The following is a 13406-nucleotide window of genomic DNA, read 5'->3' as shown; positions in this document are numbered from 1 at the left end:
TTCACTGCCTGTGTCCTGGGGTTGCATTGAACAAGCAATCTGTGTGTGATCTGTCAAGAGTTGCACTGACGAATCTCAGCAGAATCCTCATCTCAACACTCAAATGAAGTGTGAACGATAATTATCAAAAGCAAGAGCACTCAAACTTTCCAAGCAAAAGTTCGGTTTAAATGGGATGGCTTTAATTGAGGACGTTAACACCAGGTTATTCTAGGTTTGTAGAGCAGTGTGGATGAATGCGATTTCCCTGAATCTGGAATCACATCTCAGAACCTTATGGGAGGGCAGCAAGGGTTTGCATCTGGTGTAACCAAAGCAGATAAACTTAATGGCAGATTTACAATCATGTAACCGTCATGATGGGTGTGACGTTGCATGCGTCAAGCTGTGGATAGTGAGGAACACGATATTCGTGTCTGGAAACAAAACTTTGTTTAGCTTTAAGAGCAGCAGGATAACGCAGTGGTGACACTCACGCCTCAACACAAGCTGCTCCTGGGTTCGATCCTGACTCCGGCACGTGACTGCATGGAGTTCGTATATTATCTCCCTCTGTTCTGCATGGGTTTCCTCCAGGATCCTAGTTTCTTCTTATAGCTAAGTAAATCATGCAATGCAACTGGTAATTGCTGAAAATGTACCTGCAAATTAATCATTTGGGATCACACACAGCAGCAGCAGCATCATCATCCCTGACTGAAAACTTGGCAGGCCCGTCCTGAAAAAAGTCTTGAGACTCAGCAAGGGTTTCCTGGCTGAACGAGTATACATTTTATAAAACACTTCTCAGTGATCTTTTGTATACGTGTACCGAGTTTCAAGCGAGAACTGAGCCACATGCCCGGATATTTGCAGAATGTATAACCGTTGATGGTAGATACGCAGAACGTGCGAAGAGACACTGCGCCAGGGTGGAGGCTGGAGGAGGATTTGTGACTCAGCAGGGACACGCGTACGGGTTTTACGTCTATTTATCAGGAGTTTGAAATAAAGTGCTGTAGCACTTTAATAAAATGTAGTCGCAAACTTATTTGGACTTTAATTATTGTCGGAACAGGCTGGAATATAATCGCCAGCGCAGTAGCCGCTTAGAACAACCATAGTGCACGCAGCTCGCTTTGCGATTTAATGCCGCACTGTATTTAAACCATGCGCAGCGACACAACTTCACTACGCCACACACACGGCAAAGGGCATTGCTCGCCCGCCCGAGCCCGAGAGGCAGGGTTGGTAAATTGCGCAGAGATCAGAGCCGTGCCGCGTTGCGAGACCTCGTGATGAGCAACATAAGGCAGAGTAGCAAGTAGGTTTGTGACCGACCTGTGCAGATTGCGCGTGGTCACGTGGGAACTTCATCGTGCAGAGTGTGCAAAACCTGCTGCCCTGTTACTGGAAGATGGCAATACTGTACACACAGGAAATGCACTTCTTTACTGGCACTACCTTTTGTTAATTATGTAAAGAATGGGGTCTCTCCGCGCTCCCACACGGGACAATGCTCATCTGTACTGGGGGCCCTGAGCACATTTCTGTAGTGGAAACCATAGCAACCAGTCTCTCCATAGGACAACCACTGCTGACTCGCAACAAAGTGGTACTTATTTCATCAACCCAAAGGGATTTCGAAATAAGTTGATACCTGACTGGGATTAGAAATAGAAAATCTTCTGTCCGTTGAGAGAGAAGACGCAGTCTTGGGCAGAGAAGGGGAAGGTCTCTAGCCAGGACTGGCAAGGGGGCATGGAGTCAAAAGTTTGGTTGGCTGGGGGAAGGGAGTTCCAGACTAGAGGGCAGCAGAGGGGAAAGAGTGACCTCCCACTGAGCAAATGTTGACTGGGGACTTCAACAGAAAGCCTTGGTTGCTGGAGTGGAGAGTGCGTGGAGGGGAGTAGAGTGAGATGAGAGGGGAGAGGTCGCCAGGGTAGAGTCCGTGGAGAATCTCTGATAAAAGTTTTCAGGACTGCGGGAGACCTGTCTGTTAAACATACCACATCGTTGATTGCTATAACCATAAACCTAAAATGGGTGAGCCCTTGCGATGGAACTTTGCTAGAGTTTTGTTGCGAATGAGGCATACAGAATCAGAATCACATGCAAGCCGGCATCCTCATGCTCACGCACGCTCGTTGGATCTGTAGATGCCACAGCGGTGTTGTCACGAGTGACGTACCCTCTGCATGTTTACTGCAACTTGGTGACCTGGTTGCACAAAACAGCACACACAACTGTTGGGGGCAGTTGCTAGTCAGGGTGCTTCACAAGTAGCCATGTGTGTAGAGGATGCATTTCTGTTAAAAAAAAAATCAATGGGACACTTTTTTGGAGTAAACGGCACATTCCAACTAGTGCTCGACAAACACCAGCAATGGAAGCGACATTATTCCTCAGCGATGCGAATGTTTACCATCGCTTGTTGTTTATCAGGACACGCAGAAGCCTCAGCAGCAGCCGGTTTATAGCAGTGAGCCGTGTGAAAATGCCTTTGAGTGGTGCGGTGCCTGGCGCAGGATGCAATGACAGATGCAGCGCACGCAAAGACACTCGCGACCGACACCCTCGGAGAGCCGAATCGCCTGTTTACAAATTCCATCATCATATACAATTGCCTGGGGTTAAATAAATACTGTATCCCACTCTCCACCGAAATTGTGGTTTCGTATCTCATATCCTCTGCGAGAAAACTCGTATTCTTTACCACCTAAAATTCGTGTTAATTGTGTACGATTGTATGACGCATGTTGATCGGCTAACCAAGCTTATATTAGTCATGACTGCGAGTAGCTTTTATGTAACACCCCACGAACAATGGTTTTGCATCTTCTTGGTTCTTTCGGTAAAGTCACATAGAAGGGAAATAATAAAATAAAATTTACATAATAAAATACAACTCTCACTTAGTGAAAATTGTATTTTATTATGTTTTATTCTCACTTAGTGAGAATTGTATTTTATTATGTTTTATTTTTATTATTTTATTATTTCCCTTCTACGTGACTTTACCGAAAGAACCAAGAAGATGAATCCCTGCAGTCACGAAAGCTTTAAATCGAACAATGGTTTTGCACTTTGCTTGGCATGCTATCATTTAGACTGTGGCCTGGGCGAGGCTGCTTGGCTTGTGGGTGATAATAATGTGTGATCAAGAATGGCACAATGCCAGCAACAAGATATGAAACTCGTCATCGAAGCCTATATTTATACCGCATGTGATGATTAATACAATATAATGATTTGTATCCAATCGCAGCAAAGCAATAATGCAGATGGTTGTGGGAGTTTATGTGCAGGAAGCCAGGGCATTGGTAGTGGATCATTTAAAAATGAATTGTGGTCTGGTGGTGGCAGGGTGGTGACAGCAGTGTTAATGCTTGTGCCCAACAGCAAGAAGCGTCCGGGTTTGATTTCAGACTCGGGCAGCTTTCTGTGTGGAGTTTGTATGCGCTTCCCCTGTTGTTTACTCCAAGTTCTCCGGTTTCTTCCCGTAGCTAACAAAAACACAATGTAATTGGTGTTGACCAAACATCCCAATATAGCAGGATTGGCCTGAAAAGAGCATTGGCTTCAGTGCGGCTTTCCTGGATAAATGAGCAATTATTATTTATAGTATTGCATTGGAAAATGCACTTACACTAGGTTTTTAGTTTAAATTAATCTTTAAACAGGAGTTGTCTTCACGTTATGCATTTATGTTCAAATGTAAAGAAACTCGTTTTAGGTGTTTCCTCCAGGCACTCCAGTTTGCTCTAATCTACCCAAAAATAGCAAAACAAGAAGTGGCCGCACACCCGAGGCAGGATCCTCCTGGCGGCGAGGCTCTTTGCTGAAGCGGCGACGCTCAAGAGGAAAAGAAGCGTTCAGACGGCAGGGCTAGAAGACTGCTGTGATGGAGCAGTGCTGCCACCCACCCCCCGGCACCGCCCAGCGGGGCGCCATCCCAACACCATCGCTGCTGCGAGGTCCACCGACCGCATCAGCGCAGGATAACGCACGCGGCTGGGCCATGCCGGGTTACTACAGCCAGAGGACACAGCGACCGGCTGGCTCGTGGGGTTCATGGCCGTGCCGACGCGTTGAGCTGGCACTGCTGAGATCATTGATGTGAATCCAGGCAGCCAGCCATGGGTAAACCACGTTTAGCGATTGTGGTCTTGTCTCAGTCACCAATTACCCTATTAAACCTAGTTTATTCACTTTATTTTAAAAAATTGTGTTCAAGGGACTTAACGTTTGACTCTGTAATACGGCAAACAAACCCTGCAGGGGATGTAAATGTGCGCTGCCAAGTGTGAACAAGAGACCAAGTAAAGCGACTTCAGATGTTGTGTGAAATCTGCTGGGGGTGCTCTCCGACTCTGAATACGCGGTGACGCACCATCCACTGTCGCGACACCAATGTTAGGATACAATTGGGGGATAAAAACATTTAAAACCTTCATGTGCAGCTGTCCCATTACGAGCAGCTGCACACAGCCAAAGAAACGATCGGATTTCTCTAGACGTGCTTGTGTTTTTACAAAAAAAAATTCAACAACTTGCAGTGAGCCAAGGAGTAACCAGACACCTATCTCATTCATAGCCGCTGCTGCAAAGCAAATAACATTCCTACACCGTGCACAATAAAGATAAACTCAGGCCTCTTGCTTAGACATGGTGGTGACATGGCCCAGCAGCAGCACGTTCACCGCCTGTTGCAACGGCTCAGGTTCTGGCAGGCCACCCTGGACAATACTCCGTGGGGGCATCAACTGTAAATCTGAGAAGGCCGTCTGCTTCACAGCGGACATCAAAGTTTCCAAACGAGCAGGCCGTCGTGTGCCAGCATCACGATCCAAATATGCCAATTTGAAAATTATCCGCAAATTACTCAACTGGATATTGCTGTGTGCAATAAAAAGCGCATTCGTGATTGCCTTGCACTATAGGTATGGTGCCAATCCCAAATATACAAAATGATTATGACAATACGTCTTTAACATTACGAGGTTACATTCACGCTGAAATCAGTTCATTTATTTAGAACAATACAGCTGCCTGCGGTATTCTTTACTGTTTTGAGTTTGCAGTGGCATGTGTGCCGCTGGACGGGAGGTGATGAGCAGGACTTGGTGACATCATTAGCGCCATCAACCGCATCACTTAAGGGCCCCGGCTAATAACCCAACAGGAGATTTGTCCATTATAAAACTTCGTCCATTTATCAATTCAATAAACCAATCATCCCAGCACTAGTGTAGCCTATTTGTCAACTGATGGGATTCAATGCTGACAGACACCGACTGTACTGCACTGTGGTAGAACGGCAGCTCATAACTGCAACTTCAAATCCGATGACTTCCAGTCCCGTGTCAACTGGGACCATCGCCCATCAGAAGTGAGTATAATGGATTTCATTCTGTGGGAAGGCCATCGTGGTTGACTGTCGATGGACTAATCACTTCCGCAGAAATGTGCCATTTCAATCACTGGTTTAGGACCCCCAGTGGAGATGACCACTGTCCAAAGATTGCTTGCGTATGGACACGTACTGATTGCTGGGTGTATAACCACAGGGCAACGTGTAAAGCAATGGCATATTTTCCCAGTAGACGACAATGTTGCTGTGTGTGATCCCAAACGAGTAATTTGCAGATCGTGTTTGAGCATTGGGATGTTTGGCCAATACCAGTGACAATGTGTGGTGTTTTTTTGGCTCAGGGAGGAAACCAGAGAATCCGAAGGAAACCCATTGCAGAACAGGTGGAGAACATACAAACGCCACAGAATGGTGCCCAAATGAGGAATCAAACGCAGGCCCTTCTTGCTCTGAGGCACAAGTGTTTCCACTGTGCCACCCTGCTGCCATATTAGCTCTGGACTAATGTAAATATTGGTAAGAACAGCATAATCTATGTTAATAATACACTCTGTATAAATGTAAGCACATCAGACCGTATTGATCCACTGATGGATTAACGTTTCACCTTCTTTCACTAATGTGTGTACACTTTTCTCCAATACTGGATCCATAGCACGCTTGCATATTGGAATAATGTCCTTCTGATCGATAGGAATAGCCATCAACTGGAAAAATAGTGCAGATTGAGACGAAATATCAAACACACTTAACGTGAAATACGAGCTGCGTTTACACCACAGGACTATGTGGGGAAATCACCACCATAATACCGAGTGCGTCTTTTGTAGGAGTGTATGTGCATGTCAGTACAATCTTAGCCACCGGTGGTGCCACCAGTGGCAATCCTACAGACTGGTCCTTGCCTTTGGCATGTGGAATTACCACCACTGGCTCAGGGCCACCGACAAGAGTGGAGTGATGCCCTCTTGCTCATTTGACAGGGAGGCATTTGACTCGACACTTTAACATTATGTAAAATGGTTGTGAAGTGCGGTGGAAATAAAACAAAATCGTCACAATGGTACAACCATATATAATAAACGAGTTTCAATGCGGACTGGTTACATCTTTAGTGCGAATCATCAGAGTGGTACAGCCCTGCTATGCTACTGGAACTGTGTGTACCCCACAGCTGTTTTCAGGAACTGCCCTTGGCACACACTGTGAGACCTTCGTAAAGAAAGGAATAAGCACAACCTAAAGGCCTGTAAAACAAGACTACATCCTCTCCCATCACTACAGCCCACGCCTAAACACCAGCCTTGAAAAGGCTTTTATTGAGGCTGTTAAGGAGGATGCCTGGCAGTGTGTGGGCCGGTTGCTTTCTGTGGCAGCCATAAAACACAATCTGTACATGTCGCGGACAGTGCAGTGATGATGGCTAATAAGGACAAAACGAGTAAAGAATGCTAGTGTTGGTTTACTACCAACACGAACAGGCTACATACACTACACACAAACACCAGACACCACACAGGGTAATCTACATTTTACCATGATGCCCTGTGACCCAGCTATGTACTTTTGGTGCCTACTTTTTACTTGCATAGTTCTCTGCATTCATGAGAGGCTTTGTCGTCGCTTTAGTATATTTTGATTGGACGTGTTTGTGAAACACCTTGTCCACACGCTGGCTGGCTGTATACATTTGGTTGAGACCAAACACACAATCGCTTCAGAATATAGGTCAGTTAATTGTTGCTGCAAATCAATATTTTCATCATGATCTCTCTCCAGTTATTACATCACAATTGTATATGCTCTGAAAATCAAATCCTACATAGTCTTTAAAGAGTATGCATACAACCCAAAGAATTGCCTATGCAAAATAGTGTGTGTGCTCAGATGTATACATAAAATCTCTTAACATTACATGAATCGTGGTCACCAGAAAAAAAAGCATGGAGTAAAACCCAACTAATCTCCTGAGCCAACGGGAGAAACTCCACATTCCTGAGTGTGTGACAGGATAAACACTGCGATGTCTCCCCACAAAGTAGTATGCCTCTCTATCAGCTTCATAAAGATGATGGGCCCAGTCGACCCCCCACCAGGATTTGAACTCTTGCGAAGCGTGAGCTCCAACTACTGTGCCACCTGGCTGGTTTTGTACAGGGCTAGAGGGCCACTGCCCCAGCAGGGACAGAGGGATCGGCCCCAGCAGCGACCGCACACCACAAGAGGCCTGCATTGTATCAAGAGGTGTAAGGGCAGATCGTGACAGAGCTAAGGCAGTGGCGCCTTCTCACAACGTTAAATTTAAACAAGGCTCTATGAACTGCAAAACTGCGTTCAATTCAAGAGATGAGTGTCTAAACGCAAAAACCCCCATATCAGTCCATCTGCCTTCTGTACCATTGGCTTGCAGGAGCATTGTTTAAGCAGGGCACCTTGGACTCGTTTCAACGTAGCCCCTCTAATCCCTACGTTTGTTACCCAAAGTCCTCCACGACGGCACAATCAGCTGGGTACAATTTTTTTCGTGCTGTGCTTAACAGGCCCAATGGTGGCCATTCACGACTCCTGCTGATAAGACTCGGAGTTGAAATCGCAAGAGTTGTGTGTAAAAGTTGTCCATTAAATTTATAATTTGACAATGACTACGTCATCCTGTGCTGTAAGTGTATCAAGCACTGGAAATGCTGAACATGACCACGGTGAGTTGATGCCTTCATGTGACCGGCTCTACCCGTGGCTTGAGGACAATGACCTCGGTAACTTCAGACTCTGCATGAGACAGCACTGGCAGAAGCTAAGGCTGAGAATTTAAGATCGTGAAGCTGATTAAGCAGCTGCTGCCGCTGCGTCCCACTGCATGTGTGCTTGCGCGCGTACAAATGAGCGGGGTCGCGCGTGTAGTCGCCGAGTGACGGGAGCGGGTCGCCATGCAAGTGTCTTGCAGACGAAACGGTGCGGACTGCTTCGCCTTAAGTGTCGGACTAAAGTGGCCAATCCCTCGTCACCTCAAATGGAACGTCACTTGCCGAGCGAGCACAGACGCGGGCAAGAGTTCACCGCCGGAGTCGCTCCGAGCTTGGGGCCTGCGGGAAGCCGCTGTCGCTCGTGGCGATTGCGTGACAGCAGCAGCAGCAGCGCGACTGGGCACGGGTCGCGCAAGAGCCAGAAACCAGGCACCAGGCAGCAGCAGGAGCAGCGCGACTGGGCACGGGTCGCACAAGAGCCAGAAACCAGACACCAGGCAGCGGCAGTAGCAGCAGCGCGACTGGGCACGGGTCGCACAAGAGCCAGAAACCAGGCACCAGGCAGCGGCAGCAGCAGCGCGACTGGGCACGGGTCGCACAAGAGCCAGAAACCAGGCAGCGGCAGCAGCAGAGGCCCACAACGGTGGCGACGGGCAGATGATGGCCGAAACGCAACAAGCTCACAGCCGCCCCCTCATTCACAGCGTGCTTGAGCCGAGCCACCACCCTAATCCTCAGTGAAGTCGCCCATTGTCTAGAACTGGCGAAACCAAATCCTAGTCCCGGAACTATACTCTCGTCCTAACTCAGAACCAAAAGTAGTCCACAACCATTCACGAGCCAAACACGAAGCCGAACACTTAATGACATGACCATTTCAGTGTTCGGCTGAACCCAGCACGAACCACAACAGACTAAACATTAGTCTCAGATCCTACATCACTCAAAGAGATTCAAGCACCCATTCATCTCGACGAAGCGCTACTGACGGATTCGTCTCAAAAGGCGGTAAAGTTTGGAGATAAAAACTCATCGCCGTTGGCCACGGCCGGGTGAACGTCTCCAATGGTGAACGTCTCCAATGAGGTACATCTAAAATGGGGGTACATCTCCAATGAGGTACATCTCCAATGAGGTACATCTCCAATGAGGTACATCTCCAATGGTGAACGTCTGCAATGGTGAACGTCTGCAATGGGGCACATCTCCAATGAGGTACATCTCCAATGGGGGTACATCTCCAATGGGGGTACATCTCCAATGAGGTACGTCTCCAATGAGGTACATCTACAATGCGGTACATCTCCAATGGGGGTACATCTCCAATGAGGTACATCTCCAATGCGGTACATCTCCAATGGGGGTACATCTCCAATGGGGTACATCTCCAATAAGATACATCTCCAATGGTGAACGTCTCCAATGAGGTACATCTCCAATGGGGTACATCTCCAATGAGGTACATCTCCAATGGTGAACGTCTCCAATGGGGTACATCTCCAATGGTGAACGTCTGCAATGAGGTAAATCTCCCAATGGTGAACGTCTCCAGTGAGGTACATCTCCAATGGTGAACGTCTGCAATGAGGTACATCTCCCAATGGTGAACGTCTCCAATGAGGTACATCTCCCAATGGTGAACGTCTCCAATGAGGTACAACTCCAATGGGGTACATCTCGAACGCTGATCGCGTGTCCCACACGTTGAGCAGAGGCTGCACCTGCGAGCCCGACTCGCCCGGCTCGCCTGGGGGGACACGGCGCGAGTGAGGCAGCAGCAGCAGCAGGACGACGACAGACGCGACATTAATGGAGCGGGGATGGCGAGCAGGTACACGGGGCAGTGGGGCAGCAATGACACGCGGGCTGGCAGGCGGCTCGGAGCAGACAGGCCAGGCAGGTGAGGGTATGGCAGGTGAGGTGAGGTGAGGCAGGGTGAGGGTAGGGCAGGTGAGGTGAGGCAGGTGAGGGTAGGGCAGGTGAGGGTAGGGCAGGTGATGGTAGGGCAGGTGAGGTGAGGCAGGGTGAGGGTAGGGAGGGTGAGGTGAGGCAGGGTGAGGGTAGGGAAGGTGAGGGTAGGGCAGGTGATGTGAGGCAGGGTGAGGGTAGGGAAGGTGAGGGTAGGGCAGGTGAGGGTAGGGCAGGTGAGGGTAGAGCAGGTGAGGGTAGGGCAGGTGAGGTGAGGCAGGGTGAGGGTAGGGAAGGTGAGGGTAGGGCAGGTGAGGCAGGGTGAGGGTAGGGCAGGTGAGGTGAGGCAGGGTGAGGGTAGGGCAGGTGAGGGTGAGGCAGGGTGAGGGTAGGGCAGGTGAGGGTGAGGCGAGCCAGGCTGGGTGAGGTGGCGTCAAAGCGCCCCAGGCGAGGCCGGGCAGCGGCACTCGGCCTGCGGGGTGAGGAGGCAGCGCGACGCCACGAGACCGGGAACCACCGCAGCTCACACGGGGACCCCGTTCAGCTCACACGGGGACCCCGTTCAGCTCACACGGGACCCCGCTCAGCTCACACGGGGACCCCGCTCAGCTCACACGGGGACCCCGTTCAGCTCACACGGGACCCCGTTCAGCTCACACGGGGACCTCGCTCAGCTCACACGGGGACCTCGCTCAGCTCACACGGGGACCTCGCTCAGCTCACACGGGGACCCCGTTCAGCTCACACGGGGACCTCGCTCAGGGTCGCTCGGGCCGGTTGCTCCCCCCGCGTCCCCGCTCAGAGTGACGGCTGCTGCTGCTGGCTCACGAGGCTCACGAGGCTCGGCTCTGTCCGCTCGTCTCGGTCACCTGGGGTCGCTGGGGTCGCGCAGCGAGGAGCCGCGTCCGAGCAGCGCGACTGCGGCGGCTGCGGCGAGAGTCGCGGCGTGCAGGGGGCGAGCCGCGTCTGCCGCCACCACCGCCGCCGCTCTCCTCCTGCTGCTACTCCTCCTGCTGCTGCTGCTGCCCCTCCTCCTCCTCCTGCTGCTGCTGCTGCTCGACGGCGCTGCTGCTGCTGCCGCTGGGGACGCGAGAGCCGAGTCCCGGCTCCTCTCTCCCCGAGGCCTCCACTGCGGGTGACGTCACCGCGCTACGGCGAGCCGAGCGCGTTTGTAAAACGCGGCGGCGATTGCGCGAGGGGGGAGGGGCGCTGGTGAGCGGGGGGGGGGTCCTGACCCGAACCCCTCCCCCCAATCCTAATCCTATTAACCCGATTTAAAAAACCATCATTAAATAATTAATCAGACATTCCGCCTCCTACCTATATCTGTCCCGCCGCATAATGAACGGAAGTATTGTTTCACGTCCCATGAAGGCACAGCAGGCCCTTGTGCGAGTGCATCATGACACCAGCATTGCTTCAGTTCGTGCAAACCCTGCAGCGGCTTCGACACGCGGCGTCTCATCAGCAGTAGCAGCAGCAGAGCCGGGCTCGCTTGAACCAATCACGTCGACCACTGTCCCACCGAACCCTCGTCTACCAACCCCCAACAGGGGATTGGTGGGACAATGGTCGACCTGATTGGAGACTGGGGGTTGGTCCGCGCAGGAGGAATGTGCCCTGAGCCCTTTGTGGCATTGGGCTCACAGGGAGCGCAGTGGCGATTTAATTTGAAACGAAAACACAAAGCGCAGCGGTGGGAAAAGATGTACTTCAGACTAAACTTGTGGTGCACTTGTGGCTGTGTAGGGAGTGACTCATCTCCGTTTTATCTTGTTCCTATTATAACTTGTTATTGCTTGACATCATGCTGCATTGTGTTGTTATCCAATGTCCATTCACTCGCAAGGGGGAGCAGGACGAGTTGACTCGCTATCGACATCGTTATCGTGGCCAATGACGTCACCCACATCCCAAGTGGCCTCGAGTGGACACGAGGCTCTGGCTCCCAGCGGTGCCCCCCCCCCCATCACAGCGTGCCCCCCCCATCACCCACTCTCTCTCTCCCAGCGGTGCCACTCTGCTACCATCACAGCGTGCCCCCCCCCCATCACCCACTCTCTCTCCCTGCGGTGCCACTCTGCCACCATCAGAGCGTGCCCCCCCCCATCACCCACTCTCTCTCCCCCAGCGGTGCCACTCTGCCACCATCAGAGCGTGCCCCCCCCCCCATCACCCACTCTCTCTCTCCCAGCGGTGTTACTCTGCTACCATCACATCGTGCCCCCCCCCCCCATCACCCACTCTCTCTCTCCCAGCGGTGCCACTCTGCTACCATCACAGCGTGCCCCCCCCCATCACCCACTCTCTCTCTCCCAGCGGTGCCACTCTGCTACCATCAGAGCGTGCCCCCCCCCCATCACCCACTCTCTCTCTCCCAGCGGTGCCACTCTGCCACCATCAGAGCGTGCCCCCCCCATCACCCACTCTCTCTCTCCCAGCGGTGTTACTCTGCTACCATCACATCGTGCCCCCCCCCATCACCCACTCTCTCTCTCCCAGCGGTGTTACTCTGCTACCATCACATCGTGCCCCCCCCATCACCCACTCTCTCTCTCCCAGCGGTGCCACTCTGCTACCATCACAGCGTCCCCCCCCCATCACCCACTCTCTCTCTCCCAGCGGTGCCACTCTGCCACCATCACATCGTGCCCCCCCCCCCATCACCCACTCTCTCTCTCCCAGCGGTGCCACTCTGCTACCATCACAGCGTCCCCCCCCCATCACCCACTCTCTCTCTCCCAGCGGTGCCACTCTGCCACCATCACATCGTGCCCCCCCCCATCACCCACTCTCTCTCTCCCAGCGGTGCCACTCTGCCACCATCACAGCGTGTCCCCCCCCATCACCCCCAATGGGCTCATTCCCACTCGGATCTCCTCTTTGCTCATCAAGTGGCATGATCTGCCCACGTCCATTTCGTCTCACAACACAAAATCAGTACGCTCGTCAATTACACTGTGGTCTTAATATGAATACATATACTGTATATAATAGGTGACGTTTCGGGCAATGACCCTTCTTCATAGCACTACATAGCAAGGCCAGAGCGAGTGGATGTGTAACGCGCACAGCTGTTGCAGGATGGCGCGGGAACCGACGAGACAGAGGCCAGGGAAGGCAGCAGAACCAGCGCCGGCGACCAACAGTCGCTCCGGCTCCGTGGTGCTGTGTCGTGATGTTTGGCAAACTCTGTTAATGATGAGAGTTGATACATCGTGACGGGGGGGGGGGGGGTAACAGTCAATCCCCGTAGAGACGGAACCCACTTGCTCTGCTGCCCAAACAGGGCAGCAGAGCAAGTGGGTTCCGCGGGGGGGGCGTGTGAGTGTCCGCACGGGGCGGCGGTGGCCCGGGCAGCAGCCCCGGCAGGCACGAGGCGGCTGCTGCCCGGCTCCAAG

General features: G+C 51.7%; 1 protein-coding gene across 1 annotated transcript in view; it reads right to left on the bottom strand.

Annotated features, from left to right (window-relative positions):
- LOC144944251 (dystroglycan 1-like) overlaps positions 1–11165 on the bottom strand; it is a 29536-nt gene extending 18371 nt beyond the window's left edge. Inside the window, exon 1 of the mRNA XM_078872258.1 lies at positions 10875–11165. The gene's annotated coding sequence lies outside the window, so the exon portion shown is untranslated. The remainder of the gene's footprint in view (positions 1–10874) is intronic.
- Between the last annotated feature and the right edge of the window lie 2241 nt (positions 11166–13406).

This window comes from Lampetra fluviatilis, chromosome 34, assembly GCF_964198595.1.
Source record: "Lampetra fluviatilis chromosome 34, kcLamFluv1.1, whole genome shotgun sequence".
In the NCBI taxonomy this organism is placed as follows: Eukaryota; Metazoa; Chordata; class Hyperoartia; order Petromyzontiformes; family Petromyzontidae; genus Lampetra; species Lampetra fluviatilis.
This window is presented reverse-complemented; position numbering and strand designations above follow the sequence as displayed.